Here is an 18,625-nt window from a genome sequence, read left to right as displayed (position 1 = left end):
GAATTAAGTTTCAAACCCATGGTGTCTGTCTCCATAGTTCTCATTTTTCTTCCATTTACCTCTTGTTTGTTTGTTTGCTTGCTTGCTTGTTTTGTGCTGCTCTTGGGGCTTGGTCTTGGGGCCTGGACACTGTCCCTTAGCTTTTTTTGTTTTTTGTTTTTTTTTTGGGGGGGGTCCGGTCATGGGGCCTGAACTCTGGGCCTGGGCACTGTCCCTCAGCTCTTCAGCTCAAGGCTAGCGCTCTACCACTTGAGCCACAGTGCCACTTCCGGCTTTTTTCTTTTTGCTTATGTGGTGCTGAGGAATCAAACCCAGGGCCTCAGGCATGCAAGGCAAGTGCTCTACCACTGAGCCACCTTCCCAGCCCCTGTCCCTTAGCTTTTTTGTTCAAGGCTAGCATTCTACCACTTGGGGCCACAGCTCCACTTCTAACATGTGCGGGAGGGGGGGGTTGGGGGTAGGGGGGTAATGGGAGATAAGAGTCTCATCAATGTTACAGCCTGGGCTGTCTTTGAGCCATGATCCTCAGATCTCATCCTCCTGGGTAGCTAGGATTTCAGACATGAGCCATGTTTTTCTTAGAGATCCAGGGCTAAGAAGGTGGTTCAGTGGTAGAGTGCTTGTCTTGCATGCATGAGGCTCTGGGTTCAATTCCTTGATTCACATAAACAGAAAAAGCCAGAAGTAGTGCTGTGGCTCAGATGGTAGAGCACTAGCCTTGAGCTGAAGAGCTGAGGGACAGTACCTAGGCCCAGAGTTCAAGCCCTACAACTGACAGAGAGTGTGTGAGAGAGAGAGAGAGAAATCCAGCTGTTTCCCATATTTGCTTTTGCTCCTCAATGTCTTCTAACCTGAAGTCTTCATTTGCCAGTTGTTCCATACCTGGAGCTAGGTATAGAGATCCGGGACCTTCAAAGAGAATATGTGTGTAGCTCCCTGTTTTTGTACAGTGAAGCATCTCTGGTTCTGATGTTGACAATGAGTAGTTGGGGACCTTTGAACTTGAACTTACTGCTGAACATCTTCAGGATGCTCAATTTCCACAGCTATAGAATGGGGAATTTTTTGCCCCTACAAACAAGAAAAAGGCAAGGATATATGCTTTCACTGTGCCTATTCCACTCTGTAGTAGAGATACTGGTCAGGCCAATATGACAAGAAAAAAAGAAAGAAAAGATGTACAGATTGGAAAGTAAAAAGAAAAACTAATTACAGATAATGTGATCATCTTCATGGAAAATCCTAAAGCTCAGCCAAGAATTAGAAATTAAAAAGCTACCACAACTATGAAATTTAGCAAGGTTGCTGGGTCAGTGGTCAATATACAAAAACCAGTTGTATGTCTACCTGCTAACCATAAGCAATTCGGAATAAAAATAGGAACCTCAATCCCCCTTTGCAAGCTTGTTAGAGGGAGTAAATAAAGTTATACCTATCTAGGAATATCAGGCTTGTATGCTTCCTAATGTTTCTTCTTCCTAGTGTTTCTTCTGCAAGGAATTAGACGAAAGGCTGGCAGAGAATTGCACTTAACATTCTACCACCTCCTATCTGTGTCAAAGCTGCAGAAAAGGAATGTTTTCTACTATATCCTCAATACTTACACCAATTACAAATCTTAGGGCTTTATTCATGTTTTATTGTGTTAGATCCTAGGACTTGACCTCCAGGCCTTGCTGGCCTTGAGCTTTTTTAGTTCAAGGCTAATGCTCTACCACTTAAGCCGCAGTTCCACTTCCAGCTTTCTTGGTGGTTAAGTGGAGATAACAGTCTCTCAGACTTTCCTGCCTGGGCTGGCTTCAAACTATGATCATTCAGATCTCAGCTTCCTGAGTAACTAGGATTACAGGCATGAGCCATTGGCACTTGGCTTTTATCCACAAATTTAGGGGAACAGGAAACAGGATCATCAATATCTGGAGTTCCCTGAGAAATGTGTTGCCATGAACATGTGAACATTATCAACTACATGGGCTCCTTAGAAAAGGAACTGAGTCACAGCCTGTCTCTGCCCTCCTCATCTTTATTTCCCTCTGCATTCCGGCTCAGTGGGACTCAGGAGTGGTAATACAATCCATCAATCCAGTTGCCACCCAGATCACATCCACAAGAAATCCCATTAGCTTCCAAAAGCTAGTGAGGTTTGAAGCCATGAAGCCTTTACCCAGTTCTTAAACAGGCAGCAAAATTGGGGAGGAAACTACACTTCATAACAGATAGCAAAACTCTCTTGAAATCCTCTTTAGTCCTGACTCTTTCAAAAGACTCCTAGGTCATTATATACTACCCTTTCCCTCCCTCCTTTGCTCTATAGCTCCAGCTCGGCCTGTTCTCATCTCTTCCACTAGTTCACCCAGGGAAGAGTAGAGCTCCTGGCAAAAGCTAGAGGGGTGCTGCTCCAACCCTTATCAGCACACGATCTATGCCTCATCAGCTCAGGTGTGGGAAGGTGGGAGGAGAAGAAAGACTAAATATTTACAGTAAATATTCCAAATTCCTGCCTCATTGGGAGCTTCAACTTGCTTCCAAATTTGGCTTGGGGAAGACAAATACAGAGGCTAGAACATACTTTGAGTGACACCCCTCCAGGCTCTTCCAACTCACAAAGGGGAGATGTGACCCCTCCAGTATTGTGTCTTGAGGACATCAAACCAGGGCTTGAAGGACCAGCCGGGGACAGTCATCTGATAAGAGGACAGAGAAGAAGGGGAATGGAATATGCAGTTACCCTTCATTTCCTGGCATTCTGTATCCACTATTTTCAGTAGCTTATGGGGCGGGCGTATGTTCTTCTTCCTATTTTACTGACTTGAAGATTCAGAACCAAGAAGAATATGACCTAGTTGGGCATGGTGTTCCATGCCTGTAACCTTAGCTACTTGGGAAGTAAAGAGTGAAAGGAGTGTGGTTCAGGGCCATTATGGGCAAGTTAGTAAGATCCTATCTCAACAAACAAGCCAGATAGGATGGTTTATGCCTGTAATCTCATCTACATGAGAGGCATAAGTAGGAAGATCAAGGTCTAAGGCTAGCCCTGTAAAAGGCTAGAGATTCTATTGGAAAAATAACCTAAAGTAAAAAGGTCTGAAGGGGCTGGGAATGTGGCTTAGTGGTAAAGTGCTTGCCTAGCATTCATGGAGGCCTGGGTTCAATTCCTCAGTACCACATACACAGAAAAAAGAAGTGGAGCTGTGGTCCAAGTGGTAGAATTCTAGCCTTGAGCAAAAGAAGTTCAGGGACAGTGCCCAGGCCCTGAGTTCAAGCCCCAGGACTGGCAAAAAAAGAGGGTGGGGATGAAGGTATGGCCCAAACAGCAGAATGCTTGCCTAGCAAGTACAAAGCCCTGCATTTAAACCTTAATACTACTAGTAAGTAACTAGGTATGGACTTGGATCTTGAATGATGGTCTGTCTGGCTGCAAACCCTTATGGCAAACAGGTGAAAAGATGAGAAAACTTCAACCAGCCCTTGGTGAAGGAAGGGGTAGAATAGAAGCCTCTAGAAACAGGGTATCTGAGTAACTAAAGACCCTGAAGTACACAGCCCTGTGTAGCACTTCATAGAAAAGCAGAGAAGGTTTAAACACTTGCTTATTTTTGTATGAAAGACTTCTGTGGGTGAGGGGGAGAGAAAACACTGGGAGAAAATAAGGGAGGGGCGACACTGTTCAAAAAGAAATATACCTGACTTAGGTAACCATAACCCTTCTGTATATCACCTTTACAATAAAACATTTTTAACATTTTTTTCAGAAAAAAAAAAGACTTCTGGAAGGAATCCTAAGAATCTGGGGACATTGAGTGGCCCTTGTGATGGAGAACAATGAAGGTCTGGGCAGAGGTAGAGGAAGACATTTCCTTGTCTTTTTATGCTTTCTTAAATCTGGATCATGTGACTATGCCACTTTGTCAAAAACTGAATTATGCCAGGCACTAATGGCTCATGCCTGTAATCCTAGCTACAAAGGAAGCTGAGATCTAAAGATCATGGTTCAAAGCCTGACTGAGCAGGAAACTCTACAAGACTCTTATTTCCAATTAACCACTAAAACTAAAAAAGTACAGCTGTGGCTCAAAGTGGTAGAGCACTAGCCTTGAGCACAAAAGCTCAGGGATAGCACCCAGACCCTGAATTCAAGCCTATAACCAACAAAACATAAAAAACTAAATTATTCTGAAATTAAAACAAATAAGCATTAAGATTGAAAATAACATGGCTTCCTGCCATCATCTTACACCCGAGGATCACCTCTGGGTGCAGACTGTGATGTGTATTGAGGCCTGGCTCTGTCAGAGCACAAGTGTGTAGGGAAGAGAGCCCTGGGTGAGTCTAAATCAGCATCTAAGCGCTTGACACCACCAGGGACCCTCTGCTCCGTCTCTCCTCTGGTGGATGAGGGGCTGTCAGAGGGAGGATGAGGGTTGCAGGGGAGACCTTGAGATGGGATGGGACATTTGGGCAGTTGGGGCCGATTTGTTGCCATTTTCACGGACAGACTTGCGAATTAAGAGGCATGAAATTGAGCACAGACCAGGTCTCCCCACCCTACCCCTACCCTCCCCACCAAAAGACAGGGAGGCCTCCCCCCCCTACTCCACCCCCACCCCGCCCAGGAGGGGAGAATGCAAGGGGACAGGAATGGGAGGGGTGGCAGGGCACCACGCTCTGCTGCTCCTGAGTGCAGATGGAGGAGAATGGAAGGGGGCTGGGCTTAGCCCCTCCTCTCAGCCCTCCAAGCTCCTCAGACTGGCAGAGGGTCTGCCAGACCCCAGCAACCAGCTGAGCCTGGGCTGGCTCCCACATACTCAAGTGCTTCTGGGAGTCAAGGTTGGGATGGCCACCAGGCCAGAGCCCCATCCAGGGGCTCCCTTAGACCTTCCTGCTTATTTTACCGTCCCTCTTTTACTGCCTTGGCCTGGTACTCAGGAATGGGGAGAAAGTACCACTGAGAATCTGGCCCTGTCTCACTGGGAGAAGGAAGCTTGGCTGGAAAGACATGAATGCAGCAAAGTTTCTACTGGGGAGACACCACGGACCAGAGTTCCAGTATGGATTCTAACTGTGGCCTTGGATTACTTACTTTTTTTTTTCCAACCTCCATCACGCCCCCCCCCCTTTTTTTTTGCTGGTCCTGGGGCTTGAACTCAGGGCCCTGAGCCTCAAGACTAGCATATTACTCTACCACTTGAGCCACAGCATCACTTCCAGTCAGTTCTGAATAGTTTATTGGAGATAAGTCTCATGGACTCAGCCTTGGCTGGGATCCTCAGCCTTCAGTAGTTAGGATTAAAGTAGTTAGGATTAAAGACAACCTCCATCTCTTTATCACAGTACTGACCACAACAAGTATATGCCCAGGGCTGTTCTGAGGGTCTTGAGGACTTTGTAGCAATTTGCTTATCTGGATAATACCTTATCAGGCAGGGCTGTTATGGATGACACACACCCCCATTTTATAGATGATGAGACATCTTCAGGCCACTGAGTGGTAGAGATGGGATTTGAGGTTTCCCATTCTTCTTTCTAAGACGTAGAAGAGAAGATGAAATAAAACAGTGAACTTGCCTGTAATCCTAGCTACTCAGGAGGCTGAGATCTAAGGAACACTGCTTGACACCAGCCCAGGCAGAAAAAAAATAGGTGAAACTCTTATTTCCAATTAACCACCAAAAATGAGGCTGTGGCTCAAGTGGTAGATTGCTAGCCTTGAGCAAAAAAGCTAAGGGACAGCACCTACGCCCTGAGTTCAAGCTCCAGTACCAGCACATGCACACACACACACACACACAAAATTCCATTTTACACATGTTGTATTTGTATAATTGATGTTCATTACCATTACTGATCCATTCATGGGGAGCAGGAAGTTTAAATGTAAATGTTAGCATTGGAAGAAAAATTCTAGATGTCCAAATTCCCTAGTTTGTGCTTTCTGTTTATGTGATGCTGAGCAATCGAACCCAGGGCCTCATGCATATGAGGCAAGCACTCTACCACTGAGCCACGTTCCCAGCCCCTCTCTTAGCTTTGATAAATGGAAACATGTGCAGAAAAGGAAAAGACTTGTTCAAAGTCATTTGCCACGTGACTTATACAGGTCACTTGGGTTGGGTTAAGACTGATCTATGACTTGAGCTTTTCTCTCCAGGTTCCTGAGGGCATTGGGGAGGATGGCACACTTTATTCTTCCAGAAAGGAAGGTGTGGTCTGGAATTACAACACCCCTAGGCACTGTAGGCCTCAAACGTTAGCTCCCTAGGCAAAAGAAGTAAGACATAGACCAGCCTGGATGGAGAAAAACAGGAGAAAAGATACTCAGTCTCCCATCCTAGGTACCTCCTCCTGGGCAGAGCTTTGTCCTACAGTTAGGAAATTTGTTTGCCTCAACACCAGGCCCAAAAAGCCCATGAAAGCCAGGAAGAGCCCCACACATAGCCCAGGGGAATACAGCCCCCATAGTGCTTAATAGGGCCTAATCTCTGTCAGTGTTGTTGGAAATGAAAATGAAAAACAGCCACGATTTTGTGGTTTAAAAATTAGCATGTGTGCCTACATTGTAAGCCCCTGGCCTACATTACCATACAGATTTATCCCGGGCCCAGCACGTGGCCAAAATATGTAATTACACACAGGCTCAGGGTGGAAAAGTTGCTCTCCTCTTTGCTATCTATGGATATTTTTTTTTAATGAAGTTGGATCTGGACTCTCAGGGGACCCACTTCATAGAGGATGGATGGTATGTGAGGAAAAGCAGGATCTGAGCCCCAACCACAGTATGTGACTGAGCCATCTCCCTCATCTAGGAGGAAGGAAGGCAGGGTAAGTTATTATAAAGTCCTGTGCTATCTGTTCTAGGTCTCTCAATGTCCTCATGCAGTCGTTTCAAGACAGAGTACATTCTGAGAAATTTGTTCTCTGTCAATTTTAGTCATTGTGTGAACATCAGAAAATCAACCTTCCACCCGTAGAGTTGACCACAAAATCACAGGACCATGTAATCTTTTTTTTTTTTTGCATGTATGCTGGTCCTGGGACTTGAACTCAGGGCACTGTCCCTGAGCTTTCTTGTTCAAGGCTAGCACTCTACCAACTGAGCCACAGCTCCACTTCTGGCTTTTTATTTTCTTGGTGCTTAATTGGAGAGAAGAGCCTTACTAATATTCCTATGCAGACTGGCTTTGAACTGAGCTCCTCAGATTTCAGCCTCCTGAGTTGCTAGGATTACAGGTGTGAGCCACCAGCACTTGGCAAAGCTATATAATATTATAGAACCACCATTGTACAAGGGTCCACCATTGAACAAAACATCATCATACAGCACATGACTGCTGCTTAGAAAGCTTGAAAAGTAGGTATCCTCACTCCCACTTGAAAGATGAGGCAACTCTTAAATAGTCAAGCTCAGAATTCAAACTCAAAAGGCCAGAGCTATGCTTCTTCCAATGTGCTCCATGCAGCTCCAGAGTCTATGCTTCTTCCAATGTGCTCCATGCGGTTCCCATCTTATTAGGTGCTCCTCACTGGACTCATGAACACACACCTTAGTCGAAGTCACTGAGAGTGGAATTCTGTAAAGGAGGCAGGGGTGGTGTATCAGGATTCAAATATGGAAGTCAAAAGGAAATCAGGATCTTTCCATGAGGGAAGGAAACAGGGATGTCAACCATACGCACAGAAACTTACAATAGCGTCAACTCGTGAGATATTGATGGAGAGAATAAACCAAAACCTTAACATAAAACATCAGTGTTATATCCTCAGTTGGTGGTGTGTCATGGATGATATTAAGATACTGAGAGAGGTGAATAAATCAATGCTCCAATGGAGGATCAATGTCCCAGTCCAGAATTGGATGGGAAGGGGAGTTGACATTCCAGCGTGGAAATCAATGGCCCAATGAAGATTTGGTTGGGGTCATCAACATCCTATTGGAAGATCAATGTCCTAATACAGAGTGGGTTGAGAGGAATCAATGCCCCGTGGTAGATATGGGTAAGAAAGTCAACATCCCAAGGTAGAGATCAATACCCCAATTCAGAGTCAGTTGGGAAATCGATGTTCCAGTGTGATGATCAATGCCCAATATCAGGATCAATGGCAATCACTGATACATAAGGATGAGTGTAAGGATAAGTATGAGGTGAGTAATAGCTCAGATCCCACTATGGGGATGGATGGGTATTACCTTCAAGTTTCAATGTAGATTCCTGCTTACCAGTAAGCCAAACCACAGGACTTCTATCTACATACACACTCTAGGTCTCCTCAGGTGGTTTTCCTCCTAGTATGTGCTCTAAAGGAACAGTTCCCATGTCCTCTGATTCTTAGAACCTTCTGGCCAAGTCCTTAACTACAGAAAAGTTGAGATGGGAGGTCAGTATTCTGTCCCAACATGCCTCAGCCTGTCGTACATAGTAGTTCCCCTTAGAGAACTCCTGTTCCATCACCTATCTACAGAGATGGCTGCAGGTGAAACTGAAGGATTCCACTAGCCTGGAAGAGGTGACTGACTTCCCAGGGACTATTTCCTGCAGGAAGAATGGGCCCTGTGCTCCTCCAGATTCATCCTAAACCAGAAGCAGGTGACAGCCAATTGTGTTCGTTGCCCCATCAGCCTGACATGTCTAACAACCTCAGCTATCCATGTTATTTAACATTGCATCTGTTATTTGAAGAATCGCTTCCCATATTTTACACCTGAGAAGAGAGAAGAGCTGAGGCTCAGAAAGGCTAGTTCCTGCCGGCTGACTCAGTCCCCCCTCCCAAGGCTGATTTTAGTTGCTGTGAAGATCCCTCCCCACCCCTGCCAACACCCCTGTACCCTTTACCCCTACACCCTATATCACTCCATTTAGGCAAATAAGTTCAAAGCATCTTTCCCCCTAAACATTGACTTCTCACTTCACCCAACTCTCCTAAGTTGAGAGACAGGATGAAGACCCCTGTTGCTTTTCAGGGCTAGAGGCAAAGTTGTAGGGTAAGATGGGAAACCTCTCAGCCTCCACTACACCCCTCCTCCCAGGGAGGGTTTAAGAGGAGGGTGTGATTTTTCTCTGGCTCAGACAAAGGCTAGGGCCGTGGCATCTGTCAGCCCACTCTTCTGTCTAGCAGCTGCTCTGACAGTCAGACCCAAGGCAGGTGCCAGTTTAGGAAGGGAGGGGAACCCCCACGCACGCACTCATTTTGTTTCATCTTTCCCTCCCACATGGACACATGATGTCTCCTGTTGCCCATCCCCACCCCAACAAGCCCAACTCACACCCCCAAGACCCAGAGCTTTGGGAACAAGATCCCCAACCTACACAGCCCACTGCTCCGCCCCCGTGTACTTGGCCTGCCAAGATCCACTGCCAGCACCCTCAGGCACCTTTGCACAGCCAAGGAGGAGCTAGGAGGGGAGGGAGTGTCTGGCAAGAACCAGAGGACCCTGTGCTTGATGGGATGTCTCACCAAAGCATCTCTTCCTGAAGGAGGGAACTTTCTGGAGACCTCCATAGAGGCTGGAAGGAGAGGGCAGATGGGCAGAGAGAGGGAGCCTAGAGTATTGTGAGACCATGCATGTGAGAGAGAACACAGACACATGACCAGAGTAACACAGAAGCAGTTTTGTGTGTTTTTACACATACACTCAACACATGCACACACACACACACACACACACACACACACACACACACACACACACACACACTCTCAGATATCCATGGGACAACTTGGAAAAGTGTTTCCAGTGCCCTCAAGATCAGAACTCTTTGCTGTCTGTCCTTCCAAAAACATTTATGTATGAACATATTTATTTAAATTACATTCTCACCCCATTTTCCTTCTGAAAAGAGTCTTTTTTTTTTTCTGGTCGTGGGGCCTGAACTCTGTCCCTCAGCTCTTCAGCTCAAGCCTAGTGCTCTACCACTTGAGCCTCAGTCCCACTTCCGGCTTTTTCTGCTTATGTGGTGTTGAGGAATGGAACCCAGGGCCTCATGCATGCAAGGCAAGCGCTGTGCCACTGAGCCACCTTCTCAGACCCTGAAAAGAGTCTTTTTTTTAAAGGCGGCCGACTTCTCCATTTAGGCGACTCATTGTAAAATCTAATATTGTCCACATATTTGATTTTTTTAATTCTGTGAGCAGAGAGAAGGTAGTTGGGGAGGGGGAGTGAAGAATGGGGGTGCAAGTGAGTTTCCCTATTAGCAAGATGATGCAGGAAGTAAAGAATAGTTCTGAGATAGCTGCTTGATGGTGGGGGGGGAGATAAATTTTATACAAAGATTCTTCCAGGCCCCTCCCTGGTGCAGAACTCTTGACCTCTTTCTCCCTTCCTCCCCACTCCCAGTCTCCCAGCTACCTCCCTCTTCTGCTCCTTGCCTGCCCCAGGCCTCTCCCCCTCCACCCACCAGTCCCCACTCCTCCCCAGGGCCCCCTCCTCAGATGCAATCCCCCTGCTGTAATTTCTGGGGGAATTGCTTCATCTCGGGTGCAGATATATTTGTGTCAAGGTGCAGCTGCACAGATAGCCTTCCTCTATGCATAGTAAGAGGGTTGCAGAGAGAGAGGTTGTGCCCAGAGCAAGGCCTTATCAGAGCAAGCTGCCTGCCATTTATCTGATCCCCCATCAAATAGGAAAACGGGCCTCAGGCTGCTGCTTCCACTTTCCTTGGGAAAGCCATGGGGGGAATAATAATTTACTCCAATCTTTTTGTTTCCAGTGCTCACCTTCAGCCTGACATGGTCCCCCAGTTTCTTCACCACCCCCTTCTCCCAGCTACACCAGCCTTGGGGGTACCAGGGTTGAGCTTCAGCCCCCAAGGGTCCACCTCAGGGACACCCCTAGAAATGCCCTTGCTGGTTGAGTGGAACTTCATAATGAATTGGCACAAGCTGGAGAAGATACCCTTTGGCATCAGGGAGTATAGATACTGGGGAAAGGGGCGGGGTGGGGGGGACCAAACAGGGAGTGGGGGAGGCTTGGCCTGGCTGCAGGGGTCCTGGCTTCCTTCCCAGCCCCCACATGTGTGCTCATCCCCCACATACACACACACACACATGCGCTTGTAAGACGTGACCCTGCGAGCATCCTTGTACGTGGATCTAGCTGCACCTTTATCTGTGTATGTCTGTCTATCTGTGTCTGGCGTGGAGCTGAATGGAGGATGGAGGTGGTTTCTGTTCTGTCACAGACTCCGACAACTAGAAACAAGCCTGGGACAAGATGACAGGGATTGCGTGAAAGGGTGTGAGCAGTGGCTTGAGGGAGGGGTCCCAGCCCAGCCTGGCAGCCAGTTGGTCGCTTTGCTTCACCCTCCCTGGCAGAGCTGCTCCAGGGAGCAGCAGGCAGCCCATCTGGTGCTGGAGCTGTGGAGAGGTGGGTGGTGGGGAGGGGGCCACTCCCCACAGGCCAGCCATAAATCACAGTTATGTGGCCAGGGGGGCAGGGGGTGGGCAGGGGGGCAGGGGGGGTAGCCGTAGCAGCACACGCAGGATGAGGCCAAGAGGCCAGGGTCAGGTGCAGCTGTAAATCGTCACCTAAATGCTTCCAAGTGAAGGCTAATCAGTACAAAGTGACAGAACACACCCGGCTGTCCTCTGCCTCCGTGAGCACACTCAAGTCTGTGCAAGCACATACACACCCAGGCACCCATGCATACTTGGACATGTTCTGCATACAGAGTTGTGTGTGCAAAGGTGTCATGTTTATACCTGGTTACCCAAAGGCACAAGTGTTGACCATAAACACATCACACCCAGAGAGAGGCACAAAGATCTACCAAATGCTCCTCAGGGTTTGCACACGCACACAGGTGGGCATGCAAAATAGTGAGCAGCAGACTATACAAAAGCCAGAGTCCAGACTGGAGCTGGCAGGAAAGATAGGGGAGTTCTCAGTGGAGTTTTCACCCCAGCCCTGAAAGCTTGGTGACTATGGTCCCTCCCAGCCTCTCCCTGGCTGGTGGTCCTGGGTCTCATTAGCAGCTTTCTTTTTACTCGTACAGTAGTATTAGTATTATCTTTAAGTAGCTGTACAGCTCACGCCTGTAATCCTACTCAGGAGGCTGAGATCTGAGGATTGCGGTTCAAAGCCAGCCCAGGCAGGAAAGTCCTTGAAACTCTTATCTCCAATAAACCACCAGAAAACCGGAAGTGGCTGTAGCTCAAGTGGTAGAGCGCTCACCTTCAGCTGAAGAGCTGAGGGACAGTGCTCAGGCCCAGAATTCAAGCCCCACGACTGACAAAAATAAAATAAAATAAAAAAAGAGCTATATTTCAGCATGTCAGTTTGTGAGTACAATGTTTGTGGGTAGCTTCTGGAGCTACTAAGGGCCTGGGCCCTGTCCCTGAGTTTTTTTGTTTGTTTGTTTGCTCAAGGCTAGAGCTCTACCACTTGAGCCATAGTTCCACTTCCAGCTTTTTTTTTGAGGGGGGGGTGGTAGTTCGATTGTACTTAAGAGCCTCATGGATATGCCTACCTGGACTAACTTCAAACCTTGATCTTTGCTGGGCACCGGTAGCTCACACCTGTAATCCTAGATACATAGGAGGCTGAGATCTGAGGACCAAGATTCAAACCATCCTAGGCAGGAAACTTATCTTCAACTAAACACCAGAAAACTGAAGTGGCACTGTGGCTTCAAGTGGTAGAGCACTGGTTTTGAGCAAAAAGAGCTGAGGGAAGAAAAAAAAAAAAAGCTGAGGGACAAGGCCCAGGCCCTGAGTTCAAGCCCCCATGACCAACCAATAAATAAATAACAAAAATCTCAATCCTCAGATCTTAGTCTCCTGAGGAGCTAAGGTTATAGACATGAACCAAAGGCATCCAGCTACAATGCATTTTAATCAATGTCAATCTTCCATCATTCTTCCATCTCTCTCCACCCCAACCATCCGTTCAAGTTGCCTAGTTCCATTTTCACATATGTACATTGAAGATGATGACTGTTTTCATCTACCCTTCCTTTCTCTATTTCTCTGTCCCTGTCCCTTTGACTGCCCCCTGAACACATGTTCCAGCTTCCTCATATTTATTTTGTACACTATAGGTTTGCTTCACCATTGGACACAGATAAACTTCTTCTGAAGTTTATCCTTCATCTGTGAATAGCTCACATTGTTTGATCTCTCCTGTATTCGTGCTAGCACTTACTAAACACCTACTATGCATCAGGCTCTGGGCTAGACTCTGGTGAAAGCATGCCCCATGATCAAACTTAAAACCAAATCGAGAAGAGACAAGGGAACACACAACTATGGCAGACAGGAAATCTGGCTATTAAACAGGCTGGCTCAGGACAATAGGGGCACAGCACCTCAACAAAGAAAGCTTTCTGGAGAAAGCTATGACCAAGGTGAAATCTGAAGCCAAGTGGAAAAGTGGAGTGTGAGGATGGTCTCAGCCCTGTGGCTGGAGCAGATGCAGCCAACCCTTGGGCATGAATTTCATATTCACACAAGGCATTGCTTTAGAGCTTTGGAGTAAGCTCCAACATCTGTGTGCATGCACACACACACACACACACACAGCCCAGGAACACCCAGCTTGTATGTCCCATGATTTCACCGGTAACCCTCATACCCTGATCTTTTCCATGCAAAGACAGTGATTATGTCCTGGAAGAAGGTAGATGGCTGGATCAAAGCTTTTTAGGAGAGGCCACAATCAACTCAAAAATGGAATAAATAAGGAAGACCCATGGGAGACAGCGGACAGTCCCTGCTAAACCCAAGGACTAGCCTGCTCCTTAAGTCTTCTTCTCTTGGGTTTCCTGGTACACAGAAGGAATTCAATCTCCTCTCTTCATTCTTCCTGCCTCAGAAGCCTATAAAGTGCACCCAGGGCCAGATGAGTGTGGGTGACTCATGCCTGTGATTCTAGCTAATCTGAAGGTTGTTCCATGAGAGCAAGCAAGGCCTGTATGGTATCTAAATACCTAGGAAAATACCTGACATATCTCAGGAGCTGGTGATGGATGAATGGATGGATAAATATGGGCAAATGGATGGAAGGATGATCTTCTTAAGGAACTAAAGCAAATGAGAACTGCAGATATGTGAAGAGAAAGGAATGAGGGTAGATTAATTGGAGATGAAGCTAAAGAGCATGGCAGGGGGGAGGGGAGATCTTGGAAAGCACAAGTCAGGAGGCTGAGGTCTGTAGAAGCAAGGAATTCTTCTCATCACCTAGAAGGGCTAAGCATAATGGCTTACCTTTGGAATCTCATTACTCAAGAGGCTAAAGCAGAAGGATAGGAAGTTCAAGGCCAGCCTGCGATACACATCAAGACCTTGTCTCAAAAAAAAAGAAAAGAAGAAAAAAGGAAAAAGAAAAAATTGTCCAGATGGCAGAATCAATGGCTCTACTGAGATTTTTACCTGTGGGTTTGACCTCCTGTCTACAATCCTTTGCATGGACATGCTCAGTCCCCTACTCCTGGAAGGATATGGGTATGATGCACCATAGTTAGGTCTCCTGGTTCTTCTAGATCAAGCCTTCCTCTTTGGGTATATCATCAAAAGCCATGTGTATACCTGCTCCTCTCCATTCAGTACCTAGACCTTTGAGAACAAGCAAACTGAAACCCAACTTAATCTAGTTCAACTCAACAGGGGAGATTATTGGCCTGTGTAACAGAAGATCTGAGATCAGGAGCAGCTGGATCTAGGCACTCAAGCAATAATGCCAAATCTTGCAACTGTGATTCTGTATGTATTGGGCACATCCTCTCTTCTTGATGGGGTTCCTCCACCTGGGGTAAAGAGAGCTGGACGAGGTAAAGACTAGAGGAAATTTGACTCTCTTGAAGTCAGTATATAAAATCCTAGCTCAGAAAATGGGAAGGAAGACATCAGTTCAAAGGAGGGGGTGCTGATACAGCAGAATGGGACAGCAGTGATAGAAGGCCACAGCAGTCCGCTCATGGTGCTGGATAACCAGAGCAGCACTCTGATAAGTACTTAACAACAATGACAACAACAATAATAATAATAAATTATAAAGTCTGTGTGTGTGCGTACATGCATGTGCATGCGCCAGTCCTGGGGCTTGAACTCGGGGTCTGGGTGCTGTCCCTTAGCTTTTTTGCTCAAGGCTGGAGCTCTACCACTTGAGCCATAGTTTGGTGGTGAACTGGAGAGAAGAGTCTCACAGACTTTCCTACCTAGGTTGGCTTTGAACCAAAATCCTCAGATCTCAGTCTCCTGAGAAGCCAGGATTACAGGCATGAAGTGCTAGCACCTGGCAAGAGATAGCCTTTAAAATATGCGATACAAATGTTCTGCATGTCTTGTGTTATGTAGTCTGAGTTATCTTTGGAATGGATGACCAGGCTTGAGTTTGAGCTCCGTTATGTATCGTGCTCTGGGTTTGCTGCTGATACCTCTTGTACCTGTTTCTCTGTGTATGAAATGGGCCAGATGGAGCCCAACTTCCTGAAGCTATAGAGGGGTGAGGAGAAGGAGACTCACTGACTCTAGGGAAAGACAGGGAAGGAAGAGATGCTTTAACAAATGAAGAGTTGTGAAGGCTAAAGAAGCAGCAGCTTGACTTCCAGTCTGACTCCTAGGAAGTGCTATGCTGGGACCTCCCAGCCAGACCACCACCCACCTGCTGAAAAGGTGTGAGGAGGAGTTAATGGATGAGAGGGCCAGGCAGGAACAAGAGAGAATTTTTCATTTTAAAATGTTCTGAAATAATTCATATTTGCTTTGCAGGATGCCGTTGTGCACTGTCAGCTCTGTAATAACTTCCAGGCCTTTATTTATTGTTTTGCCTTAATGATTTCGTGGTGCTCCAGTGTTGAGAATTTTCAGTGTCTTGTAACACATAATGGCAGAGAAGGCCTAGGCCATGGCAGATTTGGGGGAGGCAGGCATACTCCCTGACAGCCCCTGACAGTCTCAGAAGAGAAAGCAGCCATTCTCAAGAGCTGTGCAACGTGCTTTAACACAAGCCCAACCTACCTAACACCCTATGGAACTGATGCTGTTAACCCATTTGACAGAAGTGAGCACTGAGCCCTGGGAAAGTCACAAGCCTGCACCTGATTTTGTGTGCAAGATTCAAACCCAAGCTGCTACTCCAGCTTTCTGCATGCTGGTACATGTAGGAATCACCTGTGGGAAATCCTCAGGCCCCAACTCCAGAGATGGTGGTTTAGTAGATCGAAGATGACACTTGGAGCTCTATGTTTGACCAGCTGCCCAGAGGAATCATTGGTACATTGGGGAACTCAACTAGTGACTGTGACCCCCCACTAGATCGTGCTTGGCTGGACTCAGCTCAAGAGCCATGATCCCACAACTGGCCTATCTCTCACCAATGCCCCATCCACTGTTACTGGATCCCTGAGGGTTTCTATCCCTACTCCCCACTCCCCTCCCCCAGACCTCTAACCCCTTCTGTAAAGCTGGGAGGAGGAGGAAGGGAGGGGAAGAAGGCGAGGTTATCTTGGTTGTCATGGTGATTCTTCCCCTCCCAGTCTGTGGGGGGAGGTGGCTTCACTGTGAGCTTCCAGCCAAGGCCTGGAGGGCAGCAAGCTGTCCCAGGCAGGGAGGAGTCAGAGGGATGGGAAGAGTGAGGACTCCAGTCACTATAGAGAGAAGAAAGGAGGAAGGTGGGTTGGGGAACAGGGAGGAGGAGGACCCCTGGCCCAGGGCAGCCAGAGCAGAGAGCCAGCCCCTCCAGATGCTGGAACTGCCGGCCTCCGGCCCAGGGGGGCTGAAAGGTGGAGGTGGGGGGTGGGGGTGGGGGGGAATTTGGAGCTCAGGCTGACAGGGCCTGATGCTCACTGAGCCTAGAGCTGGCAGAAGACCCAGGGCAGGTGGTGGCAGAGAGGCAGGGATGAGGGAGACAGCCAGAGAGGCTGGCACAGGACAGACTCAGAACCACAGGGCTGGGAAAGACCGGGCCTCAGAAAGGAGAGAGAGAGAGACAGAGAGAGAGAGAGAGGGAAAGAGAGAGAGAGAGAGAGGGAAAGAGAGAGAGAGGAGAGAGAGGGAAGGAGAGAGAGAGAGAGAGAATGAGAATATGAAATAAAGCAGGAGAATGTTTCACGGACCTCAGATTTTAGCTATTCTCATCCCCAGCTGGGCTAGGACTGGCAAGGCCTGGGGTCCCTGCCTTGTTGAACTCCACCAGGCTGATCTGGGCTAGCAAACCGGATGGCACAGGCTACAGCAGGGGCAGATGGAGTGGGGAGGGGCCTGACCCCCAAGCCCACCAGGGAATGCTGGGATTGTCTGTTCTTTGAAGCTCTCCCTCTGTCCCCCGAACCTCCTGCCTCTGGGAGCAGGGCTAGGGAAAAGAGAAAAAAGAAGGAAAAGGAGGAGGAGGAAGAACATTTTGGATCCAGCATCTCCACCTCCTGTTCTCTCTGGCTTCTTTTCCTTGCCTGGAGCATGTACTCCACACCCAGCTTGGTTCTGGCAACGATCAGGATATTGTTGCGGGCAGGGGAGGGGCTGGGGGAATCCTGCAGGACAGAGGGAGGAGGGAAAGATGTTGGAGGTGACATCTTAGATGGAGTTAAAGGAAGAAGGAAAGAGCCTAGAGGAAGAGACCCCCCACTTCACCCCACCTCTGCTTACTTTGCATTAGCTTCCATTACGTGTGTGTATTAACTCAATCCTCTGAGGGTCCTAATAATGCATACTATTATTCTAATTGCCACTTTATAAATGAGAAACTGAGGCAGAGACAGGGTGAGGGAACCCTTTTTTGGGGGGGGGTCTGGTCGTGGGGCCTGAGCTCCGGGCCTGGGCACTGTCCCTCAGCTCTTCAACTCAAGGCTAGTGCTCTACCACTTGAGCCACAGCGCCACTTCCGGCTTTTTTTCTTTTTTTGCTTATGTGGTGCTGAGGAATCAAATCCAGGGCCTCAGGCATGCAAGGCAAGCGCTCTTACCACCGAGCCACCTTCCCAGCCCTAGGGAACCCTTTGAGTCTTTAATTTTGTCCATAGTCCTGGAGTTGAATTCAGGTCTTTGTACATTCTAGTCAGGTGCTCTACTATTTGAACCAAGCACTCAACCTTTCCCTTTTTACAGTCTTGTGGTTTTTGCTTGGAGTTGTTCTCCAATCAAAAATTCTCCTTCCTATACCTTACTCAAATTATTGGTTAGGATGAGTTCTAAGGAACTCTTGGCCCAGACTAGTCTCAAACTACAATCTTCCTGATAGGTTGGGATTACAAGTATGAAGCACAGTGCTTGCTTCCCCCACTTTCCAGCCTCCCTCCACCTCCCCCACATTTTTTTTTAAAGTGAAGTCTCACTAACTTGCCCAGGCTGCCCTCAAACTCCTGGACTCATATAGTCTTCCTGCCTCAGTATCCTGGGTAGCTGGAAATACAGACATTCACTACCATGCCTGGCTTTCCTTATCCTTTCTTGCCCTATCTTAATCTTTATTCCTTCCTGGGCTGCCCTATTTGCTGTGCCAGTAACCACTGTAAGTACACAAGTGTGTATGCGCACACTTCCGTAAAAATATCTGTGTGCGTGCCCAAGCCCCATGCACATGATGAAGGCAATATGAATGCCACACCCTGAGCAGATCTGAGGTTCTCACTAGCAGAGTACTGATGGTGGCAAAGTAACTCCAAACAGTAATGAAGCCAAAAAAAATCGATTTGGCTTTG

Source organism: Dipodomys ordii, unplaced genomic scaffold, assembly GCF_000151885.1.
Source record: "Dipodomys ordii isolate 6190 unplaced genomic scaffold, Dord_2.0 Scaffold19, whole genome shotgun sequence".
Classification (NCBI taxonomy): Eukaryota; Metazoa; Chordata; class Mammalia; order Rodentia; family Heteromyidae; genus Dipodomys; species Dipodomys ordii.
The sequence above is the reverse complement of the archived record's forward strand: the minus strand, read 5'-3'. Positions refer to the sequence as shown.